The sequence below is a fragment of the Ixodes scapularis genome, unplaced genomic scaffold (assembly GCF_016920785.2).
Source record: "Ixodes scapularis isolate PalLabHiFi unplaced genomic scaffold, ASM1692078v2 PGA_scaffold12__126_contigs__length_90152505, whole genome shotgun sequence".
Lineage (NCBI taxonomy): Eukaryota > Metazoa > Arthropoda > Arachnida > Ixodida > Ixodidae > Ixodes > Ixodes scapularis.
Window position 1 is genome coordinate 43,968,604 of NW_024609838.1, and position 17,899 is coordinate 43,986,502.

Here is a 17,899-nt window from a genome sequence, read left to right on the forward strand (position 1 = left end):
ATTGATTTTAAGTATCAAAGTATTTTTTTTTTTATGCTGAAACTTTCTTTTTTTTTAACCTGCTTTTTTTGTACAGTTTGACCACTTAAGTGTACGACATACTGCAAGATTGCGTAGTCTCACAAAAAGTCAAATTCTATCTTATTATTAATGCAAAAGCATTAACTATCCAATGGAGCGTAGCTGGCAGCATCTGTAGCCCTAAAGAAACACGAAAGAAATGCCCCTTCTCCCATTGGCTGAGCAAAACGGCTCCTAGATAGCCATTGGCAGCCGCTCCATGAAAGCGCGTGCTTGGCCGCCGCTCTCGTGTCAGGCGTTGCCAGAGGGGGGTGGGGCTAAGCTGCGATTGTTTCACGAGAGCGCGCGCTCTGCTCTCGCAACAGGCGTTGCTGGGGGAGTGGGCTGCAGCCGCTTCAGAAAAGCAGCCGCAGCCCTTGGCCACTGGCCGCAATCTCAGTGGTAGCGAAACGTGGCCGTCCACGCTTGTACACCGCAGAAGAACTAAAGGAGCGGAAGAACGACATTCATGCTTTGGCATTCACAACTCGTAAAAAGTGCTTAGGTGTCCTCGGAATTTTTATTATGAAAATCTTTGCACGTGTAGAAGATTCTCTAGAGAAGAACAATCTTTGAAAAAATCTTCTCTTCATCTGTGGAATATTATGGTATGTGAACATGATTCAATGCATGATTCTGGAAATCTTCTTTATGTATATGGTCTTTGGAAAAAGTAGATATGTTGTATGTTGGTACGAGATTGCTCATTATATAAGTAAATAATCAGCAAGTTCTTTACACAAATGACTAAAAGTATAGTAATTGACACCTTTTTTAATTGTCAGTAGCATTTCTGTGTACCTAGATATGTATTAACTAGCCACCCTATCCTAAGATGGAGAAATGGGCCATTCCTAGAAAACAGAAAGTGCTGAAAGACACTGTCGCAGGAAGGAGACACCACAATATCAGAGCACAGAGTGACAGCATTCGCAGAAGTGACCTATGACCGCAGCTTTCTGAAACGAAAATTAGATTTATGGCATCTGCGGTTTAACGCGTGGACATGCATAGGGTGTTTTGAGTCCCGAGTCTGCTGCTAAAATTGGCTGCATAAATTGCCACGGGCTCGTAGTGATCTGAAATTTTTTATCAAAGATGTATTTTAATAGTGGTTTTACCTTTTGAAATTTGAGAGCATTATTTTTTTTCTATGAAAAATGAGACTAACATATTTGTCAAGGTCAGCAGCAGACGACCGAGTGAGCAAGGGTCGTACTTGTAGCACCATCTCTCGATAGGTGGAACTGCCAGACGATGCACTTGTTTGAAAGCAGATCTGCACGTTGTGCCAGTAGGGCGATGGCACCACAGGCACAACTTTCGCTAAATCGGCCATCTGTGTCGTCATTCTCTGTTGACCCTGGCAAGGTTGTTAACCATAATTTTCGCAGGGAAAGTGCTACCCCTTGAAAAATCACAAGATAAAGTGCTCCACTCAAGTACAGCTTCAGTGAAAATTTGTGGTATCTGTGCCATAATATGCCGAGAAATGCCCCACCCCCAAAAGATAGCCCACCCCCATTTTTGGCTTGATTTGCTATTCTTTTACGTTCTCAGGCGTCAAAAACACAATTGTTCACTGTCCCTGAGAACAACCCAACGCCCAACTTCCAAAAGGTAACACCAAAAGAAAGCCCACTCCCAGTAATCATAGTGTTGGGATGAATGATGGCCTCGCTGTAAAAGCTGCTAGTCAACTATGGCAGGGTACAAGCGAACATTGCTGACTGGGAAGTACAGTCATCTTTGCTTCTTTGTGCCTCGTCGCAATAACAAGCATGGCAGGGACATATGACCTAAAAATAGCTTTTTTTTTTTACTTTTTTCGATTGCACACCTAAGGCTAGCCCACTCCCTATTTTCACTCTATTTGCTCTCGGTTTGAGGTAGGCTATCTCTCAAAATATTACGGTACTTTATTCACCTCAAGAACCTTAGTAAAATTGTGCCACCTCGCAGAGCATTACTAATTTACCACTTTATATCTCAAATTAAGATAGACAAAGTGTCCCAAAAATCTTGCACCAAGTTTAAAAAAAGAAAAAAAATAGTGTGCTCTGCGAGAGTGGCACCAACTGTATGTTATTATGTTATTAGCAAGCATCTTGGGAAAATTCATCTAGCTATTTAATTAATTTAGACTAATTAGCTAACTTCTTAATCATTTGTTTAAGGGCCAATATGTAAATTAAAAATTTGTATAGCCCATTAAATAAACAGCCAAATAAGGTGTTTGCTGCATGATATGCTTTGTACACTTCTTTTTATTAGCCTAAAAAGAAAGCCTGCGAAATATTAAAAAGAAAGGACCACGTGACATTGCGCCCGCGCGTCAAGCTTGCGGGGCTCTTGGACGTGCTCTAAAGGAACGAAGTCCATCTTATCACTGGCGTGCTGTCCGAAAAAGGCCTAAAGCGGACTTTATTCCTTCAGAGCACGCCTGAGAGCACCGCAAGCGCGACATGCACGGGCGCATTGTCGCATGGTTTTTTTTTATATTTTGCAGGCTTTCTTTTTAGGCTAAAAAAAGGAAGCATGCAAAGCGTATCCTGAAGCACACATTTTAAATGGGTGTTTCTCAATGCACTCTACGACTTTCCAATTCACACTTTGGCCCTTAGACAAATATTATAAAAGTTAGCTAATATAGTCTTAATTAATTAAATAACTACCCAAGCAGCACAGATTTTGGCCAAGCAATGGCCAATGTCTGGCGAGGGTCTTTTGGCCAGTGGCCAGAGAGTAGCCATTCATTGGCCAATGCTTGGCCGATGGATGATGGCCATTGGCCAACGGCCAGATAAAGGCCAGTCACCGGCCAGTCTCTGGCCACTGTCTGGCCGCTTGGCCAAGGACCATTGCCAGCCACTGGCCGATGACTGGCCAACTCTGTGCTGCTTGGGTAGGTGCACTAAGAAAAATATGTGCATTTTCGTAAGACGCTTGCTAATAAGATACGGTTGGTTTCACCGTCGTAGAGCATTCCATGTCTTTTTTAACGTTTGGTGCAAGTTATTTGGTACACTCTGTATGTGGGTGCATCTTAGATTAGCTTTATGTTATTTTATCAAGAGACACACGTTTTAAATGCCAAAAGCATTGTTTCTTCCTTTGGCAATCAAACAAGAACTACCGTAGAATACCGCGCCTCCGCCCATTCCACGTTAAGCGCCCATTCCCAAATTTGCAAGATCGGAGAAAATATGCACAGTACATTCATATGTAAAATTGATGACCGGACAAGCGCCTATCCTCCATTTTTTCTCAATTATCTCTAAATTTTGAGTGGGCGCTTGCCATGAATATTGTAAAGAACTTTTTTTCTTCTTGATATGACAACAAATATAAGTGTAGGCGTTGACTTTCTGCCCCATCTTAGTCAGAGCAAGCCTGGGCATTAAAAAGACCCTTTATATTTCTTTTTTTTTTTAATAAAGTTTCGTTGTAGCATGTTGCAGTGTCTCTTTCACCATAGTGTCCCTGTCTTTTGGCACTTTCAGTTTTGTAGATTTGTGGCATTATATAAGATGTCTGGGCAGGCATATATCCAGAAAGAAGGGGAGGGGGGGCCTTCTCTCCTCCCCCTCATACAGCATTTTGTCATGGGCGGGCCCCCCCTAACCAAAACCCTGGCTACGTGCCTGTGTCTGGGGACACTAACGTCTCCTATTCATAGCACAATTGTTCATCTGCTTCTTGCGCAGGGCTTGCGGTGACGTCAGAACGACACCGAGCTCTGATTGGCTTTGATTGAAAGGATAGTGGGTAGACCTCAATGCTAGATGCCTCAAGGTCTATCCCCTATTTTTTTCAATGGGCCAATAAGAGCTCGGCATTCTGACATTCTCGTAACCCCCGTGCAAGAAGCAGCAGACAAATTTGTGCTCCGCATACTCTGTTTCACCTTAAGGTGGACCGCAGAGGACATTACAAGCCGTCGAAGCCATTTCGATGCTGCGTGTGTGTTGCGCAACCTTTGGGAGCAACACAGCGACATGCGGGGCACGTAGCAATGTGCTATGCTTGCAGCACCATGCCGGCTGGGATGACTTGTGGTGTCCGCTGTGGACCATCGTAAGGTTAAGCAAAGCGTAGGTGTGTAATCGGTGACCGGATTAGAGCCCAGTACAAGCTTCGCCTCCAGCATGCTCTCGTCGCCTTCTGCCGGGCTTCGGCTGCTTGTGCGACCAAATGTCATTGAAGGAAGAAAGTTTGCTTTGAGGCGGAGAATCTACCGGGCTGTTAACTTGTCACCGATTATGGTCTCTTCCAAAAGAGGGTTCAGTTGCAGTGCGGAAGTCTCTTGAAGTCCCTCAGCGGGACACCCTCTCGTTCCTCGGGGTAGCTGCAGATGCCATCCACGGTGGCGTGGGGTGCGAGCTTGTCTCCCAGCCAAGCTGCATCGCACTCGCAGACGATGAAGTTGCCTGCAGAATAGTTTGAATTGGCTGGCGTACTTACTCAGTGTTAACCTTTCTGCACTATTTTGTCGAGGCTTAGTTCCCCTGGCGCAACGGCTGCTCACTTCTGCATGAGCAGATCGTTTCGTCTTGCGCCTCATTCGCTGCATCGCGCAAATAACATTGACAGTGCCGTGGAAACTGCTTTATAGCCTTGTGAACATGGTGCAAAATAGTTGGTCCCGACTGTAGCCCCAATAGAAAGGAATCTTGTAGATGACCTTAAAGCTAGATCAGCTCGTATATTTAGTGCCATCTTTTCAAAAATGCTTTGTGGGAGTGGAATTTCACTGTGAGGCCAAACTTGAAAATTTACTCTGTACGACTGGGAAATTGGTAGAATAATTGCGCTTGCGGTGGAAAAAGCGAAAGTATGTACATGAGTTGTTCTGTAAAGGCACGGGGAGCACACTAGAACAGAACCTGGGCGGCAGCAGTGGGAAGACATGGGAGTGTGTCCGCGCAGCATGACCTCGTGGGTATTTCGCAATAGCGGGTGTCAAAGGGGTGGAGGGGGAGGAAGGGAAAGCGTTGCCGGAGAGTACATGCATGTAGCAGGAACAATGGGGTAGGAGAGAGCGTTCTCCCCGTGATCATGTGGGTTTTTCGGAACAGCAGCAGCCTACAGGGGGGAAGTAAGGAAGGGGGAGCTAGGCCGTGCCTTGCCGCAGGTGGCGTGCATGTGCGAAGAACAGCGGGAAGAGGGGGAGCAGTGCCTCTGCTGTTGAGTTAAGCTTTGTGTTTGTACACGAGCACTTTTTCCTGGGAAGGGGCACTAACAACTACTGCTGTAAAATCAAAATGCACACGAAAGGGTTATGTTTCAGCTTTACGCATTACACTGCCCTGGTAAGAAATTCGCATGACCCAGACATAGTTTCAACTGACTTCACTTGGTCAGACATAAATGGGGAAGGGGTGCAAGAGAGCGTAGCTTCTGCTGGGTTAACAAGGCGCTCCTGGCCAATGCGGAGCGCAAGTTCGTCTGCTTCTTTTGGAGGGGTTGTGGTGACGTCAGAACGCCGAGCTCTCATTGGCTCCGATTGGAAGGATAGTGGATAAACCTCAAGGCAGCTTGCTTTGATGTCTACCCACTATATTTCAGTCAGAGCCAATCAGATCTCTGCGTTCTGTTGTCGCCACAACCCCTACAAAAGAAGCAGACAAACGTGCGCTTTGCATAGAAAAAGTGATGGACTGACGTCATGTGCAAGCCACATATAAGTCATAGCACGGTTGGCACGAGTGTCGCTTTGCCGCAGTGCACCTTCTCCACAAGGGGAAGCACATTTAATGGGGATAAAACAATTCATCATAACTGAACAAAATATTTATACCAAGTATTCAAGATTATCTGGAAGCTTGGAATGCCAATATTTTATCTTAAAGTTAGATCCACAAGACACCAATTTGAAAGTTCAGAATTTTCGTGCATTTCTTAATTACGGCATTCACCAATTAACCGCGAATATTGACCCCGAGCCGGTTTGATCAAAATCAAGGAAAACTGAGAAACTCCATATCGAATTGTCATTAAATAAGAAAAATCCAAGCTGTGTGGGAAAATTATCCTTTATTTCGAGTTCACCCGGAAAGAAACCAACGTACGGAACTGCTTGAACTTTCTGCGAGGCTACTTCTTTTATCTGGAAACACATCCCTATCTCATTTCCTTCTTTTATTGGCACCAGGGCGATTTGCAAGTATTCAGGACGCACGCATGTTCTTTAGGTTTGAGGAATCCTATGCCCACATTCCATTTTCTTCAGCACAAGCCCTCCCGTAAGCATTGATTTCGTGTCCAACACCAAAAATTGACTCCCAAAAACACAAAATCTAGGGGAAAAAAAAAAATTCCCTGAACACAGGTTTTTTTGGTCCTAACACAGTCAACACAAGATTCATAAGATTCGAAAATATCAGAAAGTTTGGAATATGAATATTTGATTTGAAACTTTAGTCCTCCACACGGATACTCCAAGTTTAGAATATGTGTGCATCCCTACTTTCGGTATACAGCAAACTCTCAATTGAGCAAACTTCAAGGGACCCGAGGTAATAGTTCACTTAACTGAAAGTTCACTAAACTGAACATATATTTACTGGAATATGGAGAAGCATAGAGCACAACATACATGGAGTCGAAAGTGTGAAATGCAATTTATGGAGTCATGTACATTGATATATACAAAGTGCACAACAGTTACTTTGCTGCCTTTCTCATTTTGAAAAAAAATCTGTCATTTTTATTTACATAAGGCACTCTTGAAACGCATGAAGTAACAAAGCTGTCCAGAGAGTCTATGTTTTTTTGCACTTCCTCTGGCACAGCTTGTTGCTGTGACGAAGCCATACTGCAATGGCTCGAAATATCTCATGCAGAGTCGTTTCCTGTTGGGATTGAATGCTGTTTCTCCTTCAAGCTTCACCTTTTGCTTCACTATCGGTGACAACGTCGACGGTGGAATCCCATAGTCCTTCACAACGTCCACTTGCCTTTGACCGTTGTACAGACGCTGAAGGATTTGAATTGGTCTGATAGAGACAACCGCTTCCATTTCGTCGTACTCATTACGGGAATGGGCACACGAACTGCCGTCCTGCCGTTGTTACCCAAAACTAAGTTGGCCAAACGGAACCGATGACAAAGAAAAAACAGACACCACGTGATTCATTTTTGTCTACTGCACCGCCGCTTTGCCTTGGCGGTGCTGTAAACGCCAAGGATGATACGCCGCCGCTGCCTCTGCAGCGGCGGCGGGGTGGCGGGCATTGACTACGCCAGCACTGCAGAGCACAAAACTTTCTTGAACTGATTGCAAAAATAATCCTGGGTCCACCAATCAAGTTTGTTGAACTGAATTATTCGCTATTCCAAAATTTGTTAATTCGTTTAACTGAAACATTTTTGCGTAGACTGCATAGGGAAGCTGCCAGGAATTTTTTTTAAGTTTTTTATTCTGAAATGTTTGTTAAACCGACAATCGCTCCAGTGAGAGTTTACAGTAACTGAAAGTTGTTGACAAGGTGAAAACGGCAAAGAGGAGCTTGAGTTGTTCTGCCTCTAGTGCAGGCTTCCTACATTTGACAACTTCAATGTCTCGTGCACCTCAAACGCGCGCATGCAGCCAAAGTTCGGCGGAAGGCACGGAGCGCCTGCTGGGGGCCTGGCGTTCAAAAGACACTTTCTGTCTTTCTTATTCTGTCAGTGGCAATGGTGTGTTCTAAATATGGAGCAAAAGAACTGTGCGCACCTGTGAGTGACAGGATGGTCAGCTGGTTCCAGATGGGCATCCACACCTTTGATGGTAGCCTCTGAAGGTAGTTGTCGGACAGGCGGAGCTCTCGAAGCGCATACATGTTCTTGAACATGTCCTCAGAGAAGTCGGTGAGGAAGTTCCAGCTGAAACAGAATTGGGACCTTATGCAATGCACAATTTGTGTTCTCTGAGGACAAAGGAAGCATAAGGTGAGGAGCCACCAACTCTTGTCTACAAAGCTAGAGCTGAAGTCCTCAGTCCCTTGCTGGGACATGCCAGATACCCTTTGTCGGCTTGGCACGTAAACCCACAACTTTCCCTTTGCAATTATTTCTGTCTGACATTTCAGTCATGGTTTCTTTGTACACACTACTCTATTCCATGGTGCAGCACAACTTAATTCTCAGTGTATTAATACTTCAGCTATTTATTCAAAGGTTCAGTCATCCACTTTCCAGGGGGGTACAAAGAGAGATAATCAATGCAATTATAGAAAGGTCATAGGCGATAACAAGGACCCAAGATATTTTGTTTCTAAAAATGTGATTGGCACTTGAATCTGAGTACTATGCAAAGTATTGTGCTCATCATTTATGCACGGGTGGAAGCGCTGTGCCAATCTATTTTCACTGTGTCATCCTGCTCCCAAGCGCACTGTGCCAAAACTCACCGAAAGATTGTTTCCTTTTTTTTAATCACTAAATTTATTTATTTTCTTTTGTTTACTGGCCACTTTAGTTTATTGTGTTGCATTCGTTTTGATCAGAGGTTTGTGTCCTTTTGCAGCAGCGGGCCGAGTCGTCATAAGGCCGACACAGAGGAGGCCAGACAGCTAGTCGCGAGGATTGAGGAGGGGGGAAGGGGCACAGGCAAAGGAAAGAGAAAAAGGGGAGTGAAAACATTGTCTGCCCAACTATGGGGATGCCAGATAACTAATCCACTGAGCGCCCTGGCCCGCACTCGAGGAATCGTGGGAACGGTGTTCCTTCAATTCCATTGGGATCGGTAATTTCGACCATTCAATGCTTAGACACTTTAGATTTTGAGTGTAGTCCAGAGTCATCCTGAATAAGTGTCATGTAGATTGCAGAGACCTGTCATATACTTTTAAAATTTCTTTTTTTTGGACTTATGGAATCTTTTATTTGGAAAGTGAACTAGGCACACTGTTTTGTTCTCATGAGGCTTAAGTTGTGTTTCTTTTGGTGGCTATGCCTTCCATAGCTGTAAATCCACAATACCAACCTGCTACCAGTACAGTCAGGTTGGATTATTTTTAAGGAGGGGTATGCTTGGAATTGGTTCTGGAAAGTCACATGGAGGTGCATTTTCGTTGTGCCGTTTTGGTATTCAGAAAAACATGTCTGCTCTTATAAATCCTTGTTTGACCTAGGTGGCCAGCTCCAAGATTTACTGATACTGCTACAAAACCCTACTTTCGTGGCTCCTGAGCTTCTGTCTGGGAGCACCTTTGCTGCTTCCAGACCTGCCACAAAAGGCTGAAGCTCACTTCCACCCCCGCCTCATCATTTGGTTTTCTTTCTCCGTAATTGTTAGAATGACTGGCTCTCTGAATCTGTTGTAAGAAAATGCTGTTCGTCAGGGTTTCGAGCAACCACGGCAATATGAAAATTTTTACTCTCATTCATAGCTATAGTACGCTGTATACCTTCCAATTTTAATACCAACAAAAAATTCTGTCTGTCTCAAAACACACAAAATTACATAGCTAACCGAAAAACACTGGTAAACAACTGTTGGCATCAAACTTACAAATCAATTCCGAAAAACATTAATTTTTCAAAACTTTTGCTCCAGCTAAGAGTGTATTTGACAAAATCCTCCCATCTTAGACTTAGGCTCTTAGTTGTTTAATGAGATTTTTTTCACCGATAATCACCGTTTTTAGCGTCCGTCCGTAACAGATCACCGAAGTACGCCTGTATTGGAAAAATGAATTAGCACCGAAGCACATCCGCCAATTCTCCTTAGAAATAAACATTGGAAAATCTATGGCCTACTCATAATAGGCTATGGCCAGTCACCTGAGGTCGAGTTTCTCCAGCGTGTCATCTGGATTGCTGAACATCTCCCTCTGTACGCCGCTCAGCCGGTTGTGGCTCAGGTTGAGGCTGGTGAGCGAGTGCAGGCCGTGAAAGGCATCGTTGCCAACTTCCTTTATCCCATTCCTCGACAGATCGAGGGTCTTCAGTTCTTTGAGCCCACTCGGGAAGGCATTCTGAGCGAGTGCCGTCAGTTCGTTGCCCGAAAGATCGAGGTGATGCAAGAGCACTAGGTCTGTCAGTTGTCGAGTGACGAACACGGGTCCCGTGATGGTCGTTGCATCTTGAACTTCAGTCGAGTTCCCGTCGAAGTGCCTCGCTTCAGCTTCCTCCGGGTTCACTTCGACGGGAGACCTCTCCGTCGGCGGTGGAGTGTCGTATTGTGAAGCCGAAGAATTCATTAGCAGAAGGTTTGACGGATGCCGACGTTTTGTTTTAGAAATGGCGCCTGTGGGACTGAAGGTGGCGCTTGCCGGTCCTCGAGTGCGAGTCGTCGGGGGGGCTCGGTTCGAATTTTCGAAAGGCAGCTTGTTTCTGTCACCGGTTGATGGCGGTGATCCGGTGACGTCGGCGATGTCGTCGTCAACGGTCACGGTGGAGTGCGTCGCATTTGTTGCACCGCGTTCTTCCGCGCTCGACGGTTCTTCTTCCAAAACGATTCCCTTCAACCCGCACTGTCGAAGCACGAGCCTCGACAGGAAGGTGCCCTGTCCCACGAAAGGATTCTTCAAAAGGAAGCGCGGTGCGAGGAGAGTTCCCGTTATCTCTATGTCCCGCGCGCGGATTTCGCCGAGCCATCCCGTCGGCAGCGTCAGCGGGACGCTAGGGTCGGAGTTGGCGTGAAATAGGATCAGGCGATCCACAATGCGATGTCCAAAAGAGTGTGGCCCCTCCGTTATGCTGTCCGTGCACTGCGGTCCGCTGCACAGGAGGATGGTGAAGGTCCGGCGGGGGGAGGAAAGTGAAGCGTTTTGGTGGAGGTCACTTGCCGACACGGTGAGGCACATCCACGGGGATCGGACTAGTTCGTCGCACTCGGATCCGCCGCTGCCGTTTGCGATGATCGTTGCGAACAGGAGGGCTAGGAGGCAAGCTTTAGGGACGTTCATCATTCTCCTGCTCTTGTCCTTCCTTTCTAATTTTTTGGTACGGCGGAGTTTCTGAAACGAGATAATATTAATAAGGAGGAAAAAGAATTTTAATTTGTGCAGTTCAGTTTGCCCACTTCGGCAACGTGCAAGGCTAGACAAAAAAAATAGGACCCTTACGCGAGTGCGCCTGCTATCCCGCTACCGAGTGGGCGGGTAGATGCATACATCAACACCCATATATAAAACTATGAAAAAATATCCAAGAAAAGCAGACCAGTTTAGCTTCTGGAAAAGAATGGTTGCACTGGTGGTAGAACTCTGTGTCAGCTAGCTGGCGGTATTTTGTAGTTCTTATAGGACAGTGAAAATAATAAATTTTAGAAAAATACAGCCACAAATATTCACTTAATTCAAGAATGGTATTTTGCTGCCTGGTTCCTCCCTTCTTTCTCTTTCTTTAATATATTTCAGTTGTGAGTCAGCATGCATGGGTCTTGTGTTCATGTCCCGAAAACTGTTTTTAATCATGTTCAAGAATTGAAAATCTTAAGGGGAGACATGGGTCTTTGGAGCCATAAAATCCATAAATAACTGTTTTTTTTTTTGGAAAACGGTGATCTTGAATTTTCCAGCTATTTTTCTTGTTTTTTTTAGTTTGAATATGATTATTTGAGCCATAATATCACTTTATAATATCTATATGGGCTTAAATTGCACTAAAGCTGATGCTGAAACAATACTTTCTCATAAAACTAATTTTGGACTCCTTTACAAATTTTCAGGAGGGCTATCTCAGCATCTAAGGCAGACAAACAAGTTTTTTTATCCCCATGTAGCTTAATGTGCAAAGCATGCAATGTTGGAAGCAGATTTTTCAATATAGGTGGCGGAAAATGTCTTAATTGAAATAATGTTTTATTCTTGGTAGCCACACATTGAGCACTGAACTTCAACGTGTTGTAAAGTCGCTAATAATGGTTCAATCTAAAAAATGCTTCCAACACTTAATTCTTCATAATTTCTAGTATCTGACCATATGTTAAAACATTATTTTTTCAAAGATGATCTTTCTCTATTAACTTTGGAAGCAAAGTCTGGTTAATTATAATTATCCTGATAAATAACCTATATGAATTTTTAAAAAAAGATTTGAAATTGGTGCAAAAGTCTGAACAAGATTGTGCTGTTTCATTGGGCTTGGCCAAAAAAATAAGGAAGAAAGCCCCAGGAACAGTGTTCCCCCTTAAGGGAATCAATTATTGTTCTCTTTGTTCAGTGACTATAGGTATGACATCTCCTAGTGCTTCATAAAAACAGACATTATAGGTAACATATTTTGGTAGTAAATCTTATTCAGTGAAGACTGGTACTGTAAAAAAGAGCTTTGAGTTTACATTTTTGTCAGTGGTGCTAGTACACCATGGGCATCACCATAAACACACTGATAGACTAAAAATGTATCTAACTTCACCATGAATGTTTCACTCCACCACCAATAAAGGCTAATTCTTCACAAATTCGGATTTCCTTCCTAAAATGTCTTATTCTAGTTTTGGGATTTTTTTTTTCTCAGTTAAGATGGTGATGTTATAGGCATATTCAATACCCGTTTCATATAACCTCTAAAATAGAAAGCCTGTTTAATTTCTGTGACTTTGCCGAGTTCAGGTACAGATTCTCTGACGACAACTAATCATTTTCAAAACGGTTCTGTTATACTGACGTATTACCTGGTGTCACTTCTTAAAAAAAACAGAGAAAGATATGTTACACAAAAAGTGTCAGGGTTCATGCCTGTTGCATTCTATTTATAATATCTACCACTATCTACTCGTCAGTGTCACACTTACAAAACACAAGCTTGACAGTAGACATCCCCATCCTTTGATAGTCTGCTGGAAAGGCTTACCTGAAGAAGAGTTAACAGATGGGTCTCACAGACGCACACTTTAGCCCGTGCAACGTGAGATCTGAAGACGGGTGGCTTTGCAGAATGGGTTAATCTGATCTGGGAATGCTGTTCAGCCAAACTTCTTATCTGTATATGCTGATTCCAGCTGAGAGGGAAGAAACTCCTGGAAGTCTTCGTGAAGGGGCTATCTCTGTTGTCAAAACAGTGCGGTGGGGATTTCCTTTTCGTTGGCCAAGCGGTTGTGATGCTCGTCTCGACAGGTGTTTTGCTACTCAACAAGTTGGAAAGTTACTTTGGAACCTATACACCTTTCCAATAATGTCTTCTGCATGCTGCCATTTTTGTCAGCTGGACTGTGGAACGCTTCTTTTGTCTTCTGCCAAGTAGCTCTGTTCTGCCAAATATCAGACGCAATGCTCACGTCGGCAGCCCAGTGACACAGCCTTTTTTTGCCTGGGTGAGAAGCCCAGGAAATGTGTATAGCGTCTGTTCCTTGGACAACTTTGAGAGTAATTGAATAAGCCATTCAAACTTTGTCTTTTAATTATTATGGCACTCATGATGTGGGGAACAAGAATCCAAATATATCATTTTTTCCAGCTTTTCTTTTTTTTTGGGGGGGGGGGGGGGGGGAAGGGGGGGGGGGGAGGGGGGTTGCAGATTGAAAGTTAGGTTACCTTTTTTTTCACACCACATGACTACTTCTGCTGTGATTTATCATTTTTATATAACGGCTCACGAGCATTTTAGAGCACTATCATGGCACCTCAAGTGCCTGTGTCAACAGTGCAAGCTTAGCTTACTGGTAAGCTTGTATAGGCACTTGAAATGATAATGTTATTTAAAATGTAATTTGAAAGAAATAACAGAGAACATGCACAACACACACAAACTTTTTTCTCGGGTTTTCAAGGTGTTGTTATTTAAAAGTTTGTTAAGTGTTTAAGAAAAATGTGGAAAGCATTAATGTTTCTTTTTGTTTTTTGCCATTTGGGGCATCTATATAGATTAAATATGGCATTGTATCAATTTATTTGTATGTTGACTTTGCTTGGGAAGGCACTATTACTGTGGCTTAAAGTCTATTTAATAATGGCACTGTTTTTCTGGTATTTTTATTTCAACATGATTCCTACATTGCACAAGCACTGTTGCCATGAAAGAGAATACGGAAGCGATCCATTCATTAAATTTGCAAATGAGCTAATAATTTGCGAATGCTTAAGGGCTCACAACTTAAAGGGGCAATGCAACAATTTTTGTGCTTTCAGTAAATACCACTTAGGATTATTTCTTGACATTCATAACCTATGAATAGGGTTCTGTGTTTTTGGGTAAATACGATAGTCCCCGAAAAACACTAGCTGGTAAATTTTTCAACAATTTGGATTTTATCCGAAAAACTAAGAATTTCGAGGTAACGGTGGAAAAAGAAAGCCAAAAAATACCATATTTACGAATAAAGTTCATCAAAGCACAGGGCTAGCGATCCTAAAAAAATTTTTGGGCCGATTGACAAAGGGGAGTTTTTGTCTATCTCGTCAAGGTCCATTCAGTACAATGGGCCAATGTACAGTGTACTCAACTGTTAAATGTAACGCGGGAGCAATGACTGCATGCATCATCTACCGGCTCACTCTGGCAGATTATGCCGCTGTTGTTTTCTGGAGTTACACTCCCAGCTCTGAAACAATCACCAATCCGTGACTCAACGATAAAAAAAAAAAAAAAAAAATGTCGCTTTTTGATTTTGTTTTTTGCTGTTTAAAGAAGGTGGCCTTTATAAGAGAAACTGCAAGATCACCAAGATGTGGTTGCCTCCTCATGGTAAATGCGTGGGCGTGACTAAACAGAGTGGCAAAAGCAACGAAGCAAACAAGTAAAAGTTTAAAGCGTGGGTGATAAAGAAAGGAACGAGGAGGTCATGCGATAATTGTATCGGGGAGTGGCGAAAATCGCAAGAAGAGCCGCCTTATTCTCTGCCTCATCATTGATTAAATCTCTAGACAGCTCTGATATCAGTTTCGGCCACCACTCCCGAGTTATATTTAACAGTTGAGCACACTGTACTTCTGGACATTGTTGGGTAACGTAAATCTCAAAAGTACTTTAAGTGGAGTACAAAGTAAATGAGAGGTGATATACTTCAAGCAGAGTAGTAAGTACACTGGGTGCAGTGTACTTGAAGTAAAGTACTATAAATACAGCATATTGTCAAAGTAAATTAAATGCAAATATTTTAACACAATCTTTTATGATGCCCTCTAATTCCCCTATACAGTGATTTTTTAACTGGTATGCATTGCCAAAAGGGTAATCAGAGGTGCATGACCTGTTTTCAGAAATGGCGGCGAATATTGGATAAAGTCAAGTTGCCACAGAGTACCTCAGAAATGGCGCTAAATTAAGAAGTCCCTCCGACTACTGAATTTGGCACCACCTGCAAGGGCTTGTTGCACCCAAGGGGGCTAAATGTACTGGGAGACAGCATGACGTCAGCCCCGTAGCTTCCGCAAGCTATCCTCTCATAGAGGAGTGTCCCCTTCAATGAAAAAAACAGTGGGTGTCGCATGCGAGCTGGTGATAATTAATCATAATGTGACACCTGAGATTCTTGTGCGAAAAAATTAAGGAATGTTCAAGTCGAAGGAAAAAAACAAGAAAATGTCTCAAAACATTGTGACATTCTCCTTTGTTGTCTTTTTCTTCTACTTGAAAGTTTCATTTTTCAGCACCATAGTCTTAGGTGCTACATTACGATTAATATTGCTCTCCTAACATTTTAACCTCCTCGTTTGCGCTGATCAAGCGAGAAATAGCAAGAGTTCAAAAAGCTACAAGAAAGTCACCCCCAGAACAAACGGAGTGATGCGTCGTCTGCTCTCGTTTCTGGTGAGAGTAGAATATACCTCTCAGTATTTCTTCAGAGTTGATAAAGCATCATTTTGCGATACAAATTTAACGAAACCAAATTTGGGGAATGTACTTTGAAGTCGGAAGTTTTACTTTCCTCAGAAAGTACCAGAAAAAAATACTTTAAGTAAAGTACAAATACATACTCAGTGAAGGTACTTCAATTAAAGTACAAGTTTTCTGAACCTACTTAAACCACGACAAGAACTATTGTTCCAGTTTCCAGTCTTGCGTAGATTTCTGGGATGAGGAGGATCAGCTGAAGGTTTTATGCGTTCAGGAGTTTGGAAATTTTAAAATACCGATGTTTATTGAAGTAACACTTGTTTTCAATACTTATCTTGGGACAATTAGGACTGCCAATCGCAAGGGTGGCAATGTCAAATGCAGCTGCAGAAACATGTTTCGATACCGGGGATTTTGTTTTATGAATTTAGCCCAGTTAAAAATACCCATGGGTTCCAATTGGAAAGTCAGTTGGTACCAATTGGAATCTGAGAAATCCCAGTTGGAATCACAGAATCCAATTGGTTTTGGCATTACCAATTGGTGACTCCAATTGGAATTCAGATTTCCAATTGGAACCTAATCCACCAACTGGCCATTCCAGTTGGGATGCATTTTTCCAACTGGTCATCCCAGTTGGAATAGTTGTTTCCAACTGGTATCCAGTGATACCAATTGGGTTACATTTTTCCAATTGGTGACTCCAATTGGAATTGAGATTTCCAATTGGAACCTAATCCACCAACTGGCCATTCCAACTGGGATGCATTTTTCCAACTGGTCATCCCAGTTGGGATAGTTGTTTCCAATTGGTATCCAGTGATACCAATTGGGTTACATTTTTCTAATTGGTTATCCCAAATGGAATGTTTCCCTTTAGCATCTGTTTCGAGATCCCAATTATAATGGCAGTGCCCAATTGGTATGTGATGCATGTGTATGTTTTTGTCCAGACATTATTCATTTTTGTATTGAAAAAAATAAGAACAGAGTAAAATTAAACTCTGAATTCTGAAGAATTGGGGATCTAACAAAAGTAAACTCGGATAGACCCCGAACTTTCAGCGAAAAATAATCTCCGAAGAACACCTTCTGAATGTCACAATAAATATACTCCGAAAACACAAACTCTTCCCTATGAAACGCATGCTTGATTGTTTCTCCATGCAGAGGCAGTCGCAGAAAAATAATTTGAGAAAAACAAACGGCGTTTACTCCCTCAACTCCCAGCCAGAGCAAGTGGTTGCATGATCTGGAGCCAGTTAAATGCCACCAATGTTTAACATAGTCACACGCTGGAGCCTGCAGAGCGCTGGGCGCACGCTGAGTTCCACACATTGTTAAGTTTCGGCTAACCCCATTGTTGCAGCGATTGGACACGAGCCGCTACCCGAATGCATGTCAAGGCACCGATTGTCACGAGCCCAAATCGGATGCCTTCGCAGTGCTTGTGTCCGCTGTATGAGCCGCATTTAAATGTCGCAGCGGGGACCCCAAAGCATGATGGCGAAATCATAGGGATCTCGTCGTTGCCGTTGTCCCCACAAATCCGTCATCGAGTTTTGCGAAGGAGAGACCGAAAGAAAGCATCCACTTTTATCCTTGAAATTCCGCCACAACAAAGACGCTTCTTGGTCAGTGGCGTTGCGTTCGAGTATTCTTGTTTTTGACGCACTTTACGCAAGCTTACTGCCCACTTGTGGCAGTAAGCTTGCTTAAAGTGAGAAACATTCCTACCCATTATTGTTGCAATGCCCCTCTAAATAGGAAAAAAGGTGGTAAGGGGCAGTCAGTTGCTGAAGAAGTTAGTGCACCACGGCTTGAGTGCACCACGGCTTGGAGCGTAGGGAGTAGAGCTTATGCTGCAAAACTAAGGAATGCTGGGTTCAATCCCAGCCCTTGGCACTTTGTTTTAACAATCGGGCATTTGACTGGCATGCAGTCCTTTAATGCACATGAAAGACCCCGGTTTAGCGGTCTCGCTGCACTTGCTGAACTGCCCCTGTACAACACTGAACCAGTATCAGTGCAACACTAAAACAGGAAAGTAAAAAGAAAAAAATTACTGTTTTCTCGTTGAAATGTTTCAAGGTCACAAAAAAGAGCCGTATACATTCTCCTATGGCAGGGG

General features: G+C 43.3%; 1 protein-coding gene across 2 annotated transcripts in view; it reads left to right on the forward strand.

Annotated features, from left to right (window-relative positions):
• LOC8040981 overlaps positions 1–17,899 on the forward strand; it is a 110,967-nt gene that overhangs the window by 81,417 nt on the left and 11,651 nt on the right. The window lies entirely within an intron of this gene.